The 22,138-nt window shown below is 46.1% G+C and overlaps 1 protein-coding gene across 1 annotated transcript in view; it reads right to left on the bottom strand.

Moving 5' to 3' along the window:
- Nucleotides 1-3,111, bottom strand: part of IP6K1 (inositol hexakisphosphate kinase 1) — a 44,640-nt gene extending 41,529 nt beyond the window's left edge. Inside the window, exon 1 of the mRNA XM_073591688.1 lies at nt 2,972-3,111. The gene's annotated coding sequence lies outside the window, so the exon portion shown is untranslated. The remainder of the gene's footprint in view (nt 1-2,971) is intronic.
- Nucleotides 3,112-22,138: the final 19,027 nt, after the last annotated feature.

The following is a 22,138-nucleotide window of genomic DNA, read 5'->3' as shown; positions in this document are numbered from 1 at the left end:
CACATGTGAAGTATCGCCATGCGAGATCAATAATTCTAGCGCCAGACCTCCTCTGTTGCAGGTAGCCTGTAAAAATGTTAAAAGCATCACCTATGGAGATTTTTAAGTATCGTAGTTTGCCGCCATTCCACGAGTGTGCGCAAATTTAAAGCGTGACGTGTTAGGAATCCATCTACTCGGCGTAACATCTTTTATATTTTACGAAAAAAAAAAATTGGGTTATACTGTATAATATTTTGTTTGTTTTTTTTAAATTACAAATCAATAAAGTGCAATTATATTTTATTAGAAAAACCACTGTGAAAATACCATGTGACATAAAAATGTAAAGGATCGCCTTTTTATTCTCTAGGATCTCTGCTTAAAAAAAAAAAAAAAAAAAAAAAAAGTATAATTTATATATATATATCTTTTACTTGTAAACAAAAAGTGTGAGAAAAGGCCCAGCAGAACTATAAGGGAAATTCATCGACTACAGAGATCACCACACCATGAGGGGGCGTCCTTCACCGAGAAGGACTCCACTGACCCCTGAAACTAGGAGAGCATACACTCTGATGCCCCCACATTATAAAAGTCCAGCCCCCCCCCCCCCCCAATATGACGAGGAAGACAAACAGGGAATGGTAAAAACATTCTTCCCTGGATAACTTACCTCTCACACTCCACCCACCTTCCCCAGATCAGTCTCTTCCTTACATATAATGTCCCCAACCCCCCCCCCCATGTATCTCACTCTTCTCCCCACTCTATTGACCACTCCCCCTCCAATGACCCCTCCTCCATGTGTCTCCGTCCCCTCCTCCCTCCAATGGCTCCTCCTCCATGTGCCTCAGTCCCCTCCCCCAATGACCCCTACTCCATGTCTCAGTCCCCTCCCTGCCTCTTTTGACCACTCCCCCTCCAGTGACCCCTCCTCCATGCATCTCAGCCCCCTCCTCAATGTATCTCAGTCTCTGCCCCCAATGACTCCTCCTCTATATGCCTCAGTCCCCTCCAATGACCCCCCCCTCCCTTCAATGGCTCCTCCTCCATGTACATCAGTCCCCTCCCCCTCCAATTACCCCTCCTCTGTTTCTCAGTCCCTTCCCCCTTCAATGATGTCTCCTCCATGTAACTCAGTCTCCTCCGCAATCTATTGACCACTCCCCCCAATGACCCCTCCTCCATGTGCCTCAGGCCCCTCCTCCCATTGGCTCCTCCTTCATGTGCCTCAGTCCCCTCCCCCATGTCCCCTCCTGCATGTGCCTCAGTCCCCTCCTCCCTTCAATGGCTCCTCCTCCATGTGCCTCAGTCCCCTCCCCCATGACCCCTCCTGCATGTGCCTCAGTCCCCTCCTCCCTCCAATGGCTCCTCCTCCATGTGCCTCAGTTCCCTCCCCCATGACCCCTCCTGCATGTGCCTCAGTCCCCTCCTCCCTCCAGTAGCTCCTCCTCCATGTGCCTCAGTCCCCTCCCCCAATGACCCCTCCTCCATGTGCCTCAGTCCCCTCCCCCATTGACCCCTCCTCCATGTGCCTCAGTCCCCTCCCCCATTGACCCCTCCTCCATGTGCCTCAGTCCCCTCCCCCATTGACCCCTCCTCCATGTGCCTCAGTCCCCTCCTCCCTCCAATAGCTCCTCCTCCATGTGCCTCAGTCCCCTCCCCCAATGACCCCTCCTCCATGTGCCTCAGTCCCCTCCTCTCTCCAATGGCTCCTCCTCCATGTGCCTCAGTCCCCTCCTCTCTCCAATGGCTCCTCCTCCACGTGCCTCAGTCCCCCCCCCCCCTCCAGTGGCTCCTCCTCCACGTGCCTCAGTACCCTCCTCTCTCCAGTGGCTCCTCCACGTGCCTCAGTCCCCTCCCCCCTCCAATGGCTCCTCCTCCACGTGCCTCAGTCCCCTCCCCCCTTCAATGGCTCCTCCTCCACGTGCCTCAGTCCCCTCCCCCCTTCAATGGCTCCTCCTCCATGTGCCTCAGTCCCCTCCCCCATGACCCCTCCTGCATGTGCCTCAGTCCCCTCCTCCCCCCAAAAGCTCCTCCTCCATGTGCCTCAGTCCCCTCCCCCAATGACCCCTCCTCCATGTGCCTCAGTCCCCTCCTCCCTCCAATAGCTCCTCCTCCATGTGCCTCAGTCCCCTCCCCCAATGACCCCTCCTCCACGTGCCTCAGTCCCCTCCCCCAATGACCCCTCCTCCACGTGCCTCAGTACCCTCCTCTCTCCAATGGCTCCTCCTCCACGTGCCTCAGTCCCCTCCTCCCTCCAATGGCTCCTCCTCCACGTGCCTCAGTCCCCTCCCCCCTCCAATGGCTCCTCCTCCACGTGCCTCAGTCCCCTCCCCCCTCCAATGGCTCCTCCTCCACGTGCCTCAGTCCCCTCCCCCCTCCAATGGCTCCTCCTCCACGTGCCTCAGTCCCCTCCCCCCTCCAATGGCTCCTCCTCCACGTGCCTCAGTCCCCTCCCCCCTGCAATGGCTCCTCCTCCACGTGCCTCAGTCCCCTCCCCCCTCCAATGGCTCCTCCTCCATGTGCCTCAGTCCCCTCCCCCCTCCAATGGCTCCTCCTCCATGTGCCTCAGTCCCCTCCCCCCTCCAATGGCTCCTCCTCCATGTGCCTCAGTCCCCTCCCCCCTCCAATGGCTCCTCCTCCATGTGCCTCAGTCCCCTCCTCCCTCCAATGGCTCCTCCTCCATGTGCCTCAGTCCCCTCCTCCCTCCAATGGCTCCTCCTCCACGTGCCTCAGTCCCCTCCCCCAATGACCCCCCCTGCATGTGCCTCAGTCCCCTCCACCACTATTGACCACTCCCCCTCCAGTGACTCCTCCTCCATGCATCTCCGCCCCCCTCCAATGACCCCTCCTCCATGTCCCCTCCCCCTCCAATGACCCCTCCTCCATGTCCCCTCCCCCCTCCAATGACCCCTCCTCCATGTAGCTCAGTCCCTCCCCCACTCTCCTCAGTGACAAGCAGTCAGTATGGCGGTTTTCCTCTCACCTCTGTCCGCCTCCCCGGCGCGGATCCCGGCTGGGAATAGGGAGGGCGGTTGCCCGCGGGTGTCTCCTTCGGACCCGGCTCCTCTCACCCGCTCCGGCCCGCTTCACATCAACAACAAGATGGCCGCCAGCCGGGCATAAGGCGGCGCCAGCTCTCGCTGTCATGGCAACGCGCAAAGCTTTCGCCAATGAGCAGCCGACCCAGGAACCCGCCCCCTCCGCTATTCAACGGCCGCCCTGTCCATCACACCTCCGAAACCCCGCCCCCTGCCGCTGCTGTCATTCGCTGCGACCTGCCGCTTCCTGATTGGCTGAGCTCAGAAACCGTGGGACGTCCGCTAATCCCGAGGACGTGAGAGCGCCGCTCATTGGCTCCACCTAGCGGTCGCTGCGAGTACTGCTCATCATATGATAGCGCTCTGACCTATACCGCAGTGCTGTACAGGGGTTGCTAAGCCAATCACATCAGTCTCTGTACCAGAGGAGCTTACACTCTAATGTACCCCCTACAGTTTTTATCTATTTTTATTTTTTTTTACACATTATTATTATAATAATACATGGTTATAGCAGACATGATACAATGAACATTTTGTCACATATGTGATCAAAAATGAAGTTTAGTTTAAAAAAAAAATACAAATACAGTGTAAAAAATTAAAATTACCCTCCCAATTTTTTTTTTTTTTATTTTTTATGTTTAACCATTTCAGCCCCGAGACTCTTTTTTACACTTTCTGTTTACAAGTTAAAATCATTTATTTTTTTGCTAGAAAATTCCTTTGAACCACCAAACATTATATATATTTTTTTCTAACACCCTAGAGAATAAAATGGCGGTCGTTGCAATACTTTCTGTCACACCGTATTTGCGCAGCGGTCTTACAAGTGCACTTTTTTTTTTTTGGAAAAAATACACTTTTTTTTTAATGAAAAAATAATACAACAGTAAAGTTAGCCCAATTTCTTTTTATATTTTGAAAAAGATAATGTTACGCAGAGTAAATTGATACCCAACATGTCACGCTTCGACATTACGACCGCTCGTGGAATGGCGACAAACTTTTACCCTTAAAAATCTCCATAGGCGACGTTTAAAAATTTCTACAGGTTACCAGTTTTGAGTTACAGAGGAGGTCCAGGGCTAGAATTATTGCTCGCGCTCTACCGATCGCGGCGATACCTCACATGGGTGGTTTGAACGCCGTTTTCATATGCGGGAGCTGCTCACGTATGCGGGAGCTTCCGCGCGGGAGCTCGTCGGGACGCATTTAAAAAATGTTTTTTTTTTCTTTCTTCATTTTTCCTTTTAATTTTTATTTTTACACTGTTCTTTAAAAAAAATGTGTCACTTTTATTCCTATTACAAGGAAATGTAAACATCCTTTGTAATAGAAAAAAAAGCATGACAGGACCTCTTAAATATGAGTTCTGGGGGGTCAGAAAGATCTCAGATCTCATATTTACACTAAAAAAAAAAAAATTTGGTCATCAAAAAAAATTAGCGCAAGCTCGGCGGGACGGGGCGCTTTAAATTTTTGTTTTTTTCTTATTTATTTTGCTTTTAATTTTTATTTTTACACTGTTCTTTTTTTTAAAAAAATCAAAAAGTGTCACTTTTATTCCTATTACAAGGAAATGTAAACATCCCTTCTAATAGAAAAAAAAAACATGACAGGACCTCTTAAATATGAGATCTGGGGGGTCAGAAAGACCTCAGATCTCATATATTTCCCAAAAAAAAAAAAAAAATGTGGTCATTTAAAAAAATTAGCGCAAGCTCGGCGTGACGAGGCGCTTTAAATTTTAGTTTTTTTCGTATTTATTTTTGCTTTTAATTTTTATTTTTACACTGTTCTTTTTTTTAAAAAAAATTAAAAAGTGTCACTTTTATTCCTATTACAAGGAAATGTAAACATCCCTTGTAATAGAAAAAAAAGACATCAGATCTCATATATTTACACTAAAAAAAAAAAAAAATGTGGTCATTTAAAAAAATTAGCGCAAGCTCGGCGGGACGGGGAGCTTTACATTTTTGTTTTTTTCTTATTTATTTTGCTTTTAATTTTTATTTTTACACTGTTCTTTTTTTTTTTAAAAATCAAAAAGTGTCACTTTTATTCCTATTACAAGGAAATGTAAACATCCCTTGTAATAGAAAAAAAAAACACGACAGGACCTCTTAAATATGAGATCTGGGGGGTCAGAAAGACCTCAGATCTCATATATTTCCCAAAAAAAAAAATTGGTCATTTAAAAAAATTAGTGCGAGCTCGGCGTGACTGGGCGCTTTAAATTTTTGTTTTTTTCTTATTTATTTTGCTTTTAATTTTTATTTTTACACTGTTCTTTTTTTTAAAAAAATCAAAAAGTGTCACTTTTATTCCTATTACAAGGAAATGTAAACATCCCTTGTAATAGAAAAAAAAAACATGACAGGACCTCTTAAATATGAGATCTGGGGGGTCAGAAAGACCTCAGATCTCATATATTTCCCAAAAAAAAAAAAAAATGTGGTCATTTAAAAAAATTAGCGCAAGCTCGGCGTGACGAGGCGCTTTAAATTTTAGTTTTTTTCGTATTTATTTTTGCTTTTAATTTTTATTTTTACACTGTTCTTTTTTTTAAAAAAAATTAAAAAGTGTCACTTTTATTCCTATTACAAGGAAATGTAAACATCCCTTGTAATAGAAAAAAAAGACATCAGATCTCATATATTTACACTAAAAAAAAAAAAAATGTGGTCATTTAAAAAAATTAGCGCGAGCTCAGCGGGACGGGGCGCTTTAAACTTTTTTTTTCCTTATTTATTTTACTTTAAATTTTTTATTTTGACAGTTTAAAAAAAAAAAAAAAATGGGGTCCTATTACAAGGAATGTAAACATCTCTTGTAATAGAAATAAAGCATGACAGGACCTCTTAAAGCGGAGTTCCACCCGAAAAAATAAATAAATAAATAAAAGTCGGCAGCTACAAATACTGCAGCTGCTGACTTTTAAAATAAGGACACTTACCTGTCCAGGGCGCCCGCGATGTCCTCGCCCGAAGCTGACCCGTCCCTCGGCTCTCGGGTGGAGGCGCCGCCATCTTCAGTAAGGGAATCAGGAAGTAAAGTCTTGCGGCTTCACTTCCTGGTTCCCTACTGCGCATGTGCGAGTCGCACTTCGCGTCCTCTCTGGTCCCTGCTGGCTTCTGGGACCCGCGTGTCTCCCAAAACACAACAGGGGTGGGGGGGGGGGCGTAAGAGGGGCCGGAAATGGTGTAGATGGCCGCGGAATCTGCAGCGCTATATCGCCGCAAGTGGGAGCAAATACCTGGAATAGACAGGTATCTGCTCACCCCTGAAAGGTGCCAAATGTGACACCGGAGGGGGGGGAGGAACCGGAAAAGCGGAAGTTCCATTTTTTTTGGGTGGAACTCTGCTTTAAATATGAGACCTGGGGTCAAAAAATCTCATATGTACACTAAAATGCAATTAAAAAAAAGTCACTTGAAAAAAAAAAAAAAATCTCCTTTAACCTCTTGCTTACCGGGCACTTAAACCCCTCTCCTCCTGCCCAGGCCTATTTTCAGCTTTCAGCGCTGACGCACTTTGAATGACAATTGCGCGGTCATACAACACTGTACACATATGAAATTGTTATCATTTTTTTTCACACAAATAGAGATTTCTTTTGGTGGTATTTTATCACAGCTGGGTTTTTTTATATTTTGCTAAACAAACAAAAAAAGACAAAAGTTTGAAAAAAAAATCATGTTTCATAGTTTGTTATAAAATTTTGCAAACAGGTACTTTTTCTCCTTCATTGATATGCGCTGATGAGGCTGCACTGGTGGGCACTGATAGGCTGCACTGATGGGCACTGATGGGCACAGATAAGTCAGTACTGATGGGCACAGATAAGGCGGAACTGATGGGCACAGATAAGGCAGTACTGATGGGCACAGATAAGGCGGTACTGATGGGCACAGATAAAGCTGTACTGATGGGCACAGATAAGGCGGCACTGATGGGCACAGATAAGGCGGTACTGATGGGCACAGATAAGGCAGTACTGATGGGCACAGATAAGGCAGTACTGATGGGCACAGATAAGGCGGAACTGATGGGCCCTGATGGGTGGCACTGATGGGTGGCACTGATGGGCACTGATAGGTGTTACTAATAGGTACCACTGATAGGTGGCACTGATGGGCATTGGTAGGTGACACTGATGAGCACTGGTAGGTGACACTGATGGGCAGCACTGTTGATGAGGCACTGATTGGTAACACTGATAGTTGGCACTGTGGGCACTGATGGGTGGCACTGTGGGCACTGGTAGGTGGCGCTGGTGGGCACTGGTAGGCGCCCGATCACAGGAAGACGTCTATTGACGTACTCCCAGCAAAGTAGGTCCGCGCTGTAGCCGTCATTCGGCTATAGCGCGGATCTGAAGAAGTTAAGAGCTATCATGCCATGGAGCCGAACGGGGGCCATCTTCTCTTCATCTAGGGGAGAGGACGCGATCGTCTCCGCCGCCACCGGCAGGTCCGGTAAGCGGTGGAGACGAGCGAAGAGCGGCGGGAAGGGGGGTGGGCACCTCACCTTCCGCCGATAAAAGTGATCTCGCGGCTCATCCGCCGCGGAGACCACTTTTATCCTAAAGAGAAATGCACGGCGTTCCCGAAAATACCAGGGGGTTATGGCAGCTAGCTGCTGCAATAACCCCGGTATTTAGCGTCAAAGTACCAGCGTACGGGTTAGTTGTTTTGCGTGAAGTGGTTAACCACTTAAAGACCGCCCGCCGCATATATACTGGCGGGGCAGCTCTGTTGCGCGAAACTACATACCTGTACGTTGTGTCATGCAATAGATACTGTGGGTACACGCGTGCCACCAGAGGTGGAGCTGACGCGAGTGCCGGTGGACTCGGTGTCCGCCGGCCACCCACGATCACAGTACAGAGAGGCAGAACAGGGATCTCTCACTGTAAACAAGGCGGATACCCATTCTGACAGGAGATAACATGGTGATCTGCTGTTCCTAGTGATCAGGAACAGCAGTCTCTGTGTTCTTCCTGTCAGTACTTCCCCCACACAGTAAGAAAACACACTGAGGGAACACATTTAACCCCTTGATCCCCCCCTAGTGTTAACCCCTTCCCTGCCAGTGACATTTATACAGTGATTAGTGCATTACTTATAGCGCTGATCACTGTATTGGTGTCACTGGTCCCCAAAAAGTGTCACTTAGGGTGAGATTTGCCCGTCGCAATATCGCAGTTCCGCTAAAAATCACTGATCTCCCACATTACTAGTAAAAAAAAAATAAAATAAAAATTTAAAATGCCATAAATCTATCCCCTATTTTGTAGACGCTATAACTTTTGTGCAAACCAATCAATATACGCTTATTGGGATTTTTTTTTTTACCAAAAATATGTAGAAGAATACATATTGGCCTAAACTGATGAATTGTTTTTTTACTTTTTTTTTTTTTTTTTTGAGGGGGGGGGGTGTAGTATAGCAGAAGGTAAAAAATATTGTTTTATTTTTCCAAATTGTTGAAAATTGTTTTTTTTTTTCATATATTTTTTGGGGATATGTATAGCAGAAAGTAAAAAAAAAAATTTAGTTTTTTTTATATTGTCGCTTTTTTTTTTTTTTTTTTTTTTTTTTATAGCCCAAAAAACAAAAACCCACAGAGGTGATCAAATACCACCAAAAGAAAGCTCTATTTGTGGGGGGAAAAAAAAGGACATCAATTTTATTTGGGTACAGCGTCACAGGACCGCGCAATTGTCAAAGTAACGCTGTATCGCAAAACATGGCCCGGTCATTAAGGGGGGGGCAAATCCTTCCGGGGCTGAAGTGGTTTAAAGCTGCAGATTAAAACAAAAAAAAAATGAAAAAGAGCTTTTGTCATGGGAATGCAGACCGCACCTTTTGTCCTCCGGCACATTTATTGGTATAAATGATTTATTAATAATAAATAATATAATACATTTATTTCATTCATAAATAATTAAAAGCAAACTTATTTCTCCATAAATTTCGCTCAGTCATTAAAGTGGTCATTTTTTCATCTCTCCATCCATTAAATCCTCTACCCTTGTTGTTTTAACTTTAACATTTTTTTTCTGCCAGTAAATATCTTTTCCTGACGGCTCCATGTTAGCACTGCTGGGTATAGGCTCCGCCCCCCTCCCCCATGCCTCCAGGACTTAACTCATAAATTTGAGCCCACCTACAGCCTCTGCATTCTTTTTTCCTCCTATGAGCAGGACCTAGGTGTGCTCCTCTACCTTGGCTGGTCTAAATGGTTGGCTGGCTGGCCGTCCGTCCGTCCATGTATGTGGATTAGGCTGGACGCAGTCCCTGGTGTCTCGGCTAAATGACCCATAATCCAGGTAGCCCCACAGCTGGTCCTCAGGGACGCTTTTATCATGGCTAACAGCCTTGTCTGGGGTCCATGTAAAGTGGGCAGCGGTGTTGGCAGAGTCTCCCCTATGCAGGCGCACCCGCGCTGTGCCGGTGTTTACGGTCGGCTGACGGAGAATGGGTGAGCTAAATTTGAAAAATGCTTTGTATCCAAATGAATGCTGCATTGCTGGGTATTGTGGTGCCTTGATCCCTGCAGCCACTATGCGTAGCCTGAGCTCCTCCACAGGGAGTACTCTGCATAACAGGTGCACAAAAGTAATACTATGTCTGTTCACACATGGCAATAACCTGCTGGTGGCTTCTCATGTTTGCTTTACTGTTGTGCCAACCCCCTCAAAAGACCGGCATCTCCAGAGAAGGTAGAGGAGTCACCTGTGGATGACTACTGGAGCCAGCCTTGGCCTGTTGAGGTATGGGATATCCTTTTATATTTCTATGCGCTCTCCAGTTTTTCATAAAAAAAAAAGGGGAGAAACATGTTTATGAGGTCTACAATTCCCTTGGTTTGTGTACATTGCAGAATGAAGTAATTAGAAAAAGTCCTGGACAGCCACACTCAAACTGATACGTTGCCTTTATTGAATAAAACTCATCAAAGATACATGCCACAGCAGAAAATGGCAGGAAACTGACGCATTTCACACTGTAGTCAGTGCTTAATCATAGCTTGATTAAGCTATGATTAAGCACTGACTACAGTGTGAAACGCGTCAGTTTTCCTGCTATTTTCTGCTGTGGCATGTATCTTTGATGACTTGTATTCAAAAAAGGCAACATATCAGTTTGAGATGCAGCTGTCCAGGACTTTTTCTAATTACTTCATCGTATAAGCATTGCCAGCACCTGTTGCTTCCAGCATGGAGGAGATGTTCGTTTTCAATCAGCCTTATGTGGTCAGAGTATGAGGAACGGATTATTTTTTGATACAGTAAATCCTTTTATAGACAATTTAGGTGCATGGACTGAAAGTATGTATAGTAAGTAGCCCACCCTTCCCGCGCACAGGCGCAAATGACCAATTCCATATGGATATGGTCAGGGGACTCTGAGGGATAAGAAAGCTATCCCATGGTACACAGGGGACCCTGAGTGGGACATAAGGTATATGAAGGAAACAGGGACCCCTCACCACTCAAATAGGCCAAGAGGAAGCTACCTCTTCTGCAGATACGATCCTTGATAGCGAGTGACTTTGTCACTGGAACTGTGCTCTTACATCGTTCATTCAGGATAATACCTTCATGCCCGGTAAATCTTTTGGGAAGAGATTTAATGGGAGTCTTAGAAATTGAAATGTTCTTGACTCAAAGAGGGGGAGTACCCATAGAATTACCACTGTTCTTTCAAACTGAAGTCCCTCCCCCATTTCCACAGGACCACCCCCTCTGGCCTAAAGACAGTCTTGATGTAGGATACATTTCATGTACCCCTTACAAAGCCAGACTAAAACAAGGAGTATCCCCAGTTTACCACAAGCAGTACCGTCTCTCCAAAGAGAAGGAGGAAGGCATCAGACCCATTATCGAGCAATTCCTGAAACAAGGAATTTTAAGACCCATCATATCGCCTTATAACACTCCCATAAACCCAGTCAAAATGGGTGATGGATCATACAGGTTTGTGCAGGATCTCTGAGCCATAAATAACCTTGTGATTCCAATTGTCCCTATTGTACCTGATGTGCTATCTCTCATTACCTCCATACCTGCCTCGGCAGTGTGTTTTTCAGTTATTGATTTAAGTAATGTTTTTTTCCTCCGTTCCTGTTGACGAAGAGACACAACTACTACTAGCGTTTTCCCTATAGAGGGCGCCAGATAACCTGAAATCTCTTGCCATGGCTATATAGACTCGCCTGCAGTCTACTCAATAGCTCTCCAGGCCACCTTACAGTCTTGGGCACCTAGCCATGGTTCCGTCCCTCTTCAATGACCTACTGTTGTGTAGTCCCTTCCAGGAAGCCTGTCAGACAGTTTTACTGTTAGAACATTTAGCACAGACAGGTCACTAATAATGCCTTGTTTCCACTGAGCGGATAGTTTCATTTCGGTACGCTATTTGAGTGTTTCCATTATGAAAGCGAACCATACAACCGAACTGCACCATTTATGGTCCTGCTTCAGATGTGGGGCCATAGAAAATGGTACAGTTCGGTTAGGGCGGAGCTACCATATATTCCACTGATTGGCAGACGTGTGATGCCATGCTAGGCATTTTTTCTAAACCCACGTATGGCCCCTGGCAGTCCAACTTGCAGTGGAAACGCTCACCTGAATAGGCCGGACCATTCTAACCCTTCCAAACTGTACCGACCCAAACCGATCCGCTCAGTGGAAACGAGGCAAAAGTGTCTAAGGAAAAGTTGCAATGGTGTCAGGAAACTGTTGAGTGTTCTGATTTTACTCTGTCCCATGGTGAAAGGAGGATCAGTCACAAGAGGGCTGTGGCTCTCGTGGGTCTGCCCCGCCCACAAACCAATTAGGAACTTCTTAGGTACGATTGGTTACTGCCGCCAATGGATATCTGATTGCTCCTACTATGATAACTTGCTGAGACAAGCTGCTCTACCTGACAGTCCTGATCTTGTGAAATGAAATGGTTAATGCTTTTGTGTATCTTAAAACTGCTATGGTAATGGCTCCTGGTCTGGGATTACTTGAATATTGTAAAGTGTTTCATTTGTTTGCAAGGGACAACTGTAAAACCATGGCTGGGGTCCTTGCACAAGAGCATGGAGAAAAGCTGAGACTAGTAGTCCCAGTTCCGGTACAAGGCATGTCGGCGTGTCTGAGGGCTTTGGCCTCTTGTGCCATGGCTGTAGAAATGGCTACATCATTTACATTAGGTCACCCTATGGAAGAACACACACAGTACTGATGACATTACAAAGGGAAATGCACTGGCGGACGCCACTGCTAAACAAGCTGCTTTGACGGTCCCATCTTTTATCCAAATGCCCCCCTTACACCTCCAACTTTGCCCTGGGCACAGGTTTTGCAGGACCTATAGGCTATGGCTTCACCAGAAGATCTGGCCTATTGGCATAAACAGGGTCTGACAAGTCCTGAGACTGGACTCATTGCCAAAGAGGGGAAACCAGGCATACCAAAAGCAAGTGCACCTTTATTCATCTCACAGTACCATGGCATAGGACATAAAGGATGGAAATCTACAGTTGAAATGTTAACACAAGACTTTGCAAATAGAGTGGAAATTCCATATCACCCACAGAGCTCAGGTATAGTGGAAAGAATGAATCGAACAATTAAAGATTAATTAAGGGAAGCAAATGGAAAACTGTGCTACCTGCGGTTTTAGCAGAAATAAGAATGACCCCTTCCAAGACCAATCACTTGTACCCTTTTGAGATCCTGATGTGTCGACCTTTTCCCACGCCCTGGATTAAGAAACCCTTGGTAATAGAGCAGAGAGATCTGAGTTTGATACAGGAAGAATATTGTAGAAACTTGATTATGAAGTTGAATGGCATCTACGGTAAAATATTTTCCATTACCCTCACAGGAACCAACACACGGGTTCCAACCCAGAGATGTGGTCGTAATTCGCCAGCTGAACCGGACCAAGAAGCATGATTACCCTTTTGGCTCGCCCACTTGCGTAGTCGCAGTGACCAGAACCGCTGTCCTCACGGAACAATCCGGAGCCTGAATCCACGACGAGAGGATAAAGAAAGTACCACAAAGGACCCAGAAGCAAGACACAGATAAAGGAGGTGATGCAAATCCTCGAAGACCGAGTGAAACAGGTGATAATAAGACTCTGAAAACGATGACCTCACTTCTCTCACAACAGACTTTTGGGAAAGTCTTTATGCTGACACTGATGGTATTTCTGCCCACATGGATCATCACTAACTGTATCTATCATCCTGAGGACTTGGGCACCTAAAGGCCATATGCAGCCCCCCTTCTAAAGGAACAGTAATTAGACAAAGGAGGGAATCCACGTGGAGTGCCCAAAGGACTCATACCCGCTACTGATAAAATGTTGTTACTTCAGTATAAGTATTCTCATCCTCAGAAGTCAGGTTATGACAAATGTTGGGTATGTAGTAAATTGCATCCAAGCACACTTCAAATTCCTCTCTTAGATGCCCCTGTAAATATAACCCAGAACTTAATACAAATTTAAATACCGTTTTGAATCAGGGAGCCGGTATCAACAACCCTGTGAGTTTGGTTTTGAACCAGTTGACCATGGCCGCCGTTTATGAAAGTTTTCAGGATACTATAAGCCAACTATCATTTTCCCTAGGGAATAGTGTATATGTATTTTGTGGCAAATAATGCTATCCATGGATACCGGTGGGTGGTGTTATTTGGCCTCATTGATTCCAGTTATAGGAATCATAGGGAATGAAAAAGGAAAACACCAACATCTTTTGAGAGTTAGAGCATAGCCCAGGTAACCCCTTAAACACATAGAGAAAAGAGAGTTGTTTTCTGATAAAGACCAAGCCTGGGCATGGTTTCCATCATGGACAGGATGGGGAATGGAAATAATGAAAAGATTGAATAACTACTCCAAAAATATGGATGAAATTATGGAAAAGAATTCTGTAGACATCAAACTGTTAAGTATTGAACAAAGGGCTATTCGTAAACAACTAGATATGCAGGAAGTACCTATCGAATCCAGTGCTGCTCTGACTGGACTCTGAAGTAACAGAGGACTATGAGTCTGCACATGGATTCATAATACCAGTATTGAAATACCAGATTATTAGGATATAATTGATAAACACTGAAAGGAGGTGTCAAACCTCCAAGCTGAAGCCAGAGATATTGCCTAAGATGGGTGGAACCCCTTTAAGGGACAAGGAAGTTTCGGTGATTTTTCTGGTTCCATTTTCTCTTGGTTTCGACAGGCAGGAATGTTAATTTTAATGTGCCTGGTTTTTGTTCAGGCTTATTTAATGTATCTGTAATTATACAACGCAAAAATGACCCCACACAGAGAACATTAAAGCCGTGTACACACGGGCAGACTTTTCAGCATCAAACGTCCGACGGTCTTTCGACGGAGTTACGACAGACTTTCGGACGACCGGACTTGCCCACACACGAACGGGCTAAAATCCGTTCGAAAGTCCGTTGGTATGAACGTGATGACATACGAAGGGACTAGAATAAGGAAGTTCATAGCCAGTAGCCAATAGCTGCCCTAGCGTCCGTTTTTGTCCATCGGACTAGCACACAGACGAACAGATTTTTCGCCTGGACTCGAGTCCATCAGAAAGATTTGAAACATGTTCCAAATCTAAAGCCCATCTAATTTTCGACAGAAAAAGTCAGCTGAAGGTCCGATGAAGCCCACACACGGTCGGATTGTCCGACGGATTTGTTCCGTTGGACCAGTCCGGTCAAAAAGTCCGCCCGTGTGTACACGGCATAAGTGATCATGATAAAATCACTTTTGGGATTTAAGAGGGGATTGAAGGAGGAGAAAAAGTTAACATGACTAAAACTTTAATGTAGCTGACAGAGGAATATCTTTATCGTAGGGTCTTGTTTGTCACGATGACCACAGGATAGATAAGGTCTGGTAAGAACTGGTTTTGAAATGATGTCTTCGGACAAAGTCAGAACATCAGCATTAAATGGTTTAAATTATGTTTTTTTAGATAATATCACTTGTCAGCTAAAATACTAGTTTAGACTATGTCTGAGGTGCTATATGATTGTTTAGGAATTATGTGTCATGTGAGGAACTCTGTCCTCCCTCCTTTCTCTTTAAGTTGTGCAATATTCTTTGTCCGTAATTTGTATAAAGATGTGATTACAATTAAAACTAAGCATTCATTGAACGACTCTCTTGTCTTGTGCATTGGATGCTTCAGGAGCTCCGAAAGAATTCTACTGATTGTCCAGGTCTAAGCAGATTTAACCCTTTCACCCACTAGCGGCCGAAAAGCGCTGCAAAAGTTACGGTAAAGCGCCGCTAAAAAAATAGCGGCCCGGGCGCTGGAAGCGTGAAAGTGCCCTTAAGGACTCGAGCTAAAACACTTATGCCCTGTACACACGATAGGATTTTCCGACAACAAAATCCATGGGATTTTTTCAGACGGATGTTGGCTCAAAATTGTCTTGCATACACACGGTCACACAAATGTTGTCGGAAATTCCGAACGTCAAGAACGCGGTGACGTACAACACGTACGACGAGCCAAGAAAAATGAAATTCAATAGCCAGTGCGGCTCTTCTGCTTGATTGCGAGCATGCGTGGCACTTTGTGCGTCGGAATTGTGTACACACGATCGGAATTTCCAACAACGGACTTCGTTGTCGGAAAAATTTGAGAACCAGATGTCTAATTTTGTGTGACGGAAATTCCTATGGAAAATGTGTGATGGAGCCTACACACGGTCGGAATTTCCCACAACAAGGTCCTATCACACATTTTCCATTGGAAAATCCTATCGTGTGTACAGGGCATTATGCCGCGTACACACGACCGGACTTTCCGGCAGAAAAGGTCAGACGGAATCATTCTGTCGGACATTCCGATCGTGTGTGGGCTTCATCGGTCTTTTTGTTTCTAAAATTCTGACGGACCTAGAAATAGAACATGTTTCAAATCTTTCCGACGGAATCAGTTCCTATCGGGAAAACCACTTGTCTATATGCTATTCCGACGGACCAAAAAACGACACAAGGGCAGCTATTGGCTACTGGCTATTGAACTTCCCTTTTCTAGTCCCGTCGTACGTCATCGCGTTCTGAACGATCGGACTTTGGTGTGATCGTGTGTAGGCAAGTCTGTTTCAACGGAACTCCGTCGGAAAGACCGTCGGAGTCTATTCTGACGGAAAGTCCGGTCGTGTGTACGCGGCATTAGATCCCTTTCGCACTGAGGCAGTTTTCAGGCGTTTTAGCGCTAGAAATAGCGCCTGTAAAGTGCCTGAAAACTGTCTCCCATTCATTGCAATGGGTGGTTTCACATGGGGGGCTGTGCGCTTGCGGGATGTTAGAAAAAGTCCTGCAAGCAGCATCTTTGGGGCGGTTTGGGAGCGCTGTATACAGCGGCCCCAAAACGCCCCTGCCCATTGCAATGAATGGGCGGCACTTTCGAAGCGCCTGAAAAGCGATTTGGGACCACCTGGGCATACTATAAACTTGGAATCCCTCCATCTCTCTGGGAATGGGGGGGGGGGATTTTTTTTTTTCTTGGGGGGTTTTGGGGCATAAAATGAAGAGGAAGGTTGGAGAATCAGGAGGGGATTGTGAGGTATTGGTGATAAGTACCTCAAGTCCCTGGAACACGGTGGAGGTGGAAAGAGAAAGGCATATGTCTATATAATAGGTGTAAACACTGTGAAATATTAGGTTAGTCTGAATGTTAAAAGGACGGAAAAGATCATATATATGTAATCGATGGAATGTGAAGTGATAATGTATTCTCTACCACCCTTTTGGATAAATAAACAGATAATATGTAAAAAAAAAAAAAAAAAAAAGAACAGCGATTTGGAAACGCCACAACACAGGAGTTTTTAACCACTTACGGACCGCCCGCCGCAGTTTTACGGTGGTTGTTTGAAGGAGGATATCGTTGTTATGGCAGCAGCTAGCTGCCATAACCCCGGTATCCTCGTTTTCAGTGGGCGGTCTGCTACAAGATAAAAGTGGTCTCAGCGGCGGATTCGCCGTGAGATCACTTTTATCGGTGGCGGGAGAGGGGCCCCCCTCCCGCCGCTTACCGGAGCCGTCGGCAGCGGCGGATGCGATCGTGTCCTGTCTCCTGTCAGGTATGGAGATGAGTGAGGGGAAGATGGCCCCCACCCATCTCCATACATAGCTCTTAAAGGCACATTTTATTTAAATAATTTTTTTAAATTACAATTTTTTTTTTTTTTATTGCATTTTAGTGTAAATATGAGATCTGAGGTCTTTTTGACCCCAGATCTCATATTTAAGAGGTCCTGTCATGCTTTTTTCTATTACAAGGGATGTTTACATTCCTTGTAATTGGAATAAAAGTGGCAATTTTTTTTTTAAACAGTGTAAAAATAAAAAATAAAAGGTAAAATAAGTAATAATAAAAAAAATGTTTTTGAAAACGCGCCCCGTCCCGCCAAGCTCGCGTGCAGAAGCGAACGCATACGTGAGTAGCGCCCGCATATGAAAACGGTGTTCGAACCACACATGTGAGGTATCGCCGCGATCGGTAGAGTGAGAGCGATAATTCTAGACCTAGACCTCCTCTGTAACTTAAAACTTGCAACCTGTAGAATTTTTTAAACGTCCCCTATGGAGATTTTTAAGGGTAAAAGTTTGTCGCCATTCCACAGGCGGGCACAATTTTGTAGCGTGACATGTTGGGTATCAATTTACTTGGCGTAACATTATCTTTCACAATATAAAAAAAAATTGGGCTAATTTTACTGTTGTCTTATTTTTTTATTAAAAAAACAGATTTTTTTCCAAAAAAAGTGCGCTTGTAAGACCGCTGCGCAAATACGGTGTGAAAAAAAGAATTGCAATGACCGCCATTTTGATCTCTAGGGTGTTAGAAAAAAAAACAATATATAATGTTTGGGGGTTCTAAGTAATTTTCTAGCAAAAAAAACTGTTTTAAACACCAAAATCTCAAAACGAAAGTCCTTAAGCGGTTAACCCCCTTTTTTGGGGTTAAAAGTGCCCTGCTAGCGGCTGAAAAAAGCTGCTTAAACAGCGGTAAAGCGTCGATAAAACGAGCAGCGCTTTACCGCTAACACACAGGCAGCCCCAGTGTGAGAGGGGTCTTAAACATAACAAAAAGTCCCCCCACCCTTTATTTGAAAGGGTGACAACACCACATACAGTGCCTTGCGACAAAGTGTGGAGGGGGGAGGGGGGAGGAGGAGAGCTCGCTGTACCGACGCTGGCTCACTGACAATTTACCTCAGCTGACCCCTATTTGTATAATCAGTCTCAATCCTTCCAGAAGGTTCTTCCATATTATGTGGTAAACCCTTTTCCCGCTTAAACTCCTGTCTTAAATTTTAAGGGGCAAGCGTCTCTAAATTCTTATCTCCTGAGGTAAATAAAAAAACAATTTAACCCCTTCAATACCGGGGGGCACTTATACACCTTCCTGCCCAGACCAATTTTCAGCTGTCAGTGCTGTCGCAGTTTGAATGACAATTGCGCGGTCATGCTACACTGTACCCAAACTACATTTTTATCATTTTGTTCCCACAAATAGAGCTTTCTTTTGGTGGTATTTGATCACCTCTGTGATTTTTAGTTTTTGCTAAACAAATAAAAAAAGACCGAAAATTTGGAAAAAAATAAAAGTTTTGCTTTTGATTCTGTTAAAAAAAATTGTAAATAAGTAAGTTTTCTCTTTCACTGATGGGCACTGATAAGGCGGCACTGACAGGCACTGATACGGCGGCACCGATGAGGTGGCACCAGTGAGCGGGCACTGACAGGCACTGACGATGGGCACTGGTAGGCGGCACTGATGGGCACTGGTATGCAGCACTGATGGGCACTCATGGGTGACACTGGGTGGCACTGGTTGGCACTGATGGGCACTTATAGGCGACACTGATGGGCACTGAAAGGCGACACTGCTGGGCACTGATAGGGTGGCACTGATAGGCAGCACTGATAGGCGGCACTGCTGGGCACTGATGGGCACTGATAGGCAGCACTGCTGGGCACTAATACGGCGGCACCGATGAGGTGGCACCAATGAGCGGGCACTGACGGGCACTGACGATGGACACTGGTAGGCGGCACTGATATGCAGCACTGATGGGCATTGATAGGCAGCACTGATGGGCACTACTGGGTGGCACTGGTTGGCACTGATGGGCACTGATAGGCGACACTGATGGGCACTGAAAGGCGGCATTGCTGGGCACTGATAGGCAGCACTGATGGGCACTGATACGCGGCACTGATATGAGGCACTGATAGGCATCCCTGGTGGCACTGGCAGTGGTAGGCATTGCAGTGGGCACTGATTGGCAGCTGCCTGGACACATATTGGTATTTCCCTGGGGGTCTAGGGGGCATACCTGGTGGTCCAGTGTGGATGGCCATCCTGGTGGTCCTGGGTGGGATCCAGGGGGGTGGGGGGGCTGTACTGATAAACAATCAACACAGACCCCCCCTGTCAGGAGAGAAGACGATCGTCTCTCCTCTACTCGCGTCTGTCAGACGCGAGTGAGGAAAAGCCGATCACCGGCTCTTCCTATTTACATCGTGATCAGCTAGATCGGAGTTGCGGTGTGTCAGACTGACACACCGCAACAACGATTGCCGTGATGCGCGCCTCCGGGGGGGGGGGGCGCACATCGGCTCAATATCCTGATCACGTCAAATGACGTCCGGTCAGGATATTGAAACCACTTTGCTGCCGTCATTTTGCTATATGGCGGGCGGCAAGTGGTTAAATATATTTAAAAACTAGGAGGGAAGGGGCAGCCGCATGCCCATGACCTCGGGCTCATGTTTTTTCGCCCTCTTTTTTTTTACATTAGATGAACATACAGAGGGGGATGTGTCAGCGGTAGACATGTGCACTGCCAAAACATTCGTCCGTTTTCGTTTCATTCGTTTCCTTTCTTTTTAGTTTTTCGGGGTCATTCGTTATGATCGCAATTCGTAAATTCGTACATTCGAACATTCGTACATTTGCACATTCATACATTCGTAAATTCATACATTTGTAAATTAGAAAATTCGTATATTCGTAAATTCATACATTTGTAAATTAGAAAATTCGAAAATTTGTAAATTCGAAATTTGAAAATCCAAAAACCCAAAAATTCGAAAATCTGAAATAGTAACTAACTATTAAATTATAAGTATTGTAATTTCCTTTCAAATTTGGCTGCTAGTGAACGTAACAAATACGAATTTATCCGAAGTTACGAATTTTCCGAAATAACGAATGCCGCATCTTAAACAAATGGAACGGAACAAATTAATAATAAATAATAATAATAAAAACTTTTCATTACTATTATTATTATTGTTATTTATTATTATTAATTCATTACGTTCCATTCGTTTGGATACGGCATTCGTTATTTCGGATAATTCATAACTTCGGATAAATTTGTATGTGCTACGTTCACTAACAGCCAAATTTGAAAGGAAATTACAATACCTATAATGTAATAGTTAGTAATAGATAGACCCCTTTCACACCGAGGGCGTTTTGCAGGCGCTATAGCGTTAAAAACAGCGCCTGCAATCCGCCCTCAAACAGCTGCTCCATTGTGTCCAGTGTGAAAACCCCGAGGGCTTTCACACCGGAGCGCTGCGCTGGCAGGACGTCAGGAAAAGTCCTGCCAGCAGCTTCCTTGGAGCGGTGTGTTTACCGCTCCTCCACCGCTGCTCCCCATTGAAATCAATGGGTCAGCGCTGGGATACCGCTGGCAAAACGCCGCTATTGCGGTGCATTGCGGCGGTTTTAACCCTTTCTCGGCCACTAGCGGAGGAACTGCGCTGGGGACAATTGATGTAAGGAGGGACTCCGCTGGGGACACCTGATGTAAGGACGGACTCTATTAGGATTGCCTGGTGTAAGGAGGGACTCCGCTGGGGACATCTGATGTAAGGGGATGAGGATGACAGGACAGGGGTCACTCTGGTGTGGAGGAGGGGATGAGAATGACGGTATAGGGGTCACGCTGGTACGGAGGAGAGGATGAGGATGACGGTACAGGGGTCACTCTGGTGTGGAGGAGGGGATGAAGATGACAGTACAGGGGTCACTCTGGTGTGGAGGAGGGGATGAAGATGACAGTACAGGGGTCACTCTGGTGTGGGGGAGGGGATGATGACAGTACAGGGGTCACTCTGGTGTGGAGGAGGGGATGAGGATGACAGTACAGGGGTCACTCTGGTGTGGGGGAGGGGATGAGGATGACAGTACAGGGGTCACTCTGGTGTGGAGGAGGGGATGAGGATGACAGTACAGGGGTCACTCTGGTGTGGGGGAGGGGATGAGGATGACAGTACAGGGGTCACTCTGGTGTGGAGGAGGGGATGAGGATGACAGTACAGGGGTCACTCTGGTGTGGGGGAGGGGATGAGGATGACAGTACAGGGGTCACTCTGGTGTGGAGGAGGGGATGAGGATGACAGTACAGGGGTCACTCTGGTGTGGGGGAGGGGATGAGGATGACAGTACAGGGGTCACTCTGGTGTGGGGGAGGGGATGAGGATGACAGTACAGGGGTCACTCTGGTGTGGAGGAGGGGATGATGATGACGGTACAGGGGTCACTCTGGTGTGGAGGAGGGGATGATGATGACAGTACAGGGGTCACTCTGGTGTGGGGGGATGATGATGACAGTACAGGGGTCACTCTGGTGTGGAGGAGGGGATGAGGATGACAGTACAGGGGTCACTCTGGTGTGGAGGAGGGGATGAGGATGACGGTACAGGGGTCACTCTGGTGTGGGGGAGGGGATGATGATGACAGTACAGGGGTCACTGGTGTGGAGGAGGGGATGATGATGACAGTACAGGGGTCACTCTGGTGTGGAGGAGGGGATGAGGATGACAGTGCAGGGGTCACTCTGGTGTGGGGGAGGGGATGAGGATGACAGTACAGGGGTCACTCTGGTGTGGAGGAGGGGATGAGGATGACAGTACAGGGGTCACTCTGGTGTGGAGGAGGGGATGAGGATGACAGTACAGGGGTCACTCTGGTGTGGAGGAGGGGATGAGGATGACAGTACAGGGGTCACTCTGGTGTGGAGGAGGGGATGA

This window comes from Aquarana catesbeiana, linkage group LG07 (assembly GCF_042186555.1).
Source record: "Aquarana catesbeiana isolate 2022-GZ linkage group LG07, ASM4218655v1, whole genome shotgun sequence".
Taxonomy (NCBI): Eukaryota; Metazoa; Chordata; class Amphibia; order Anura; family Ranidae; genus Aquarana; species Aquarana catesbeiana.
This window is presented reverse-complemented; position numbering and strand designations above follow the sequence as displayed.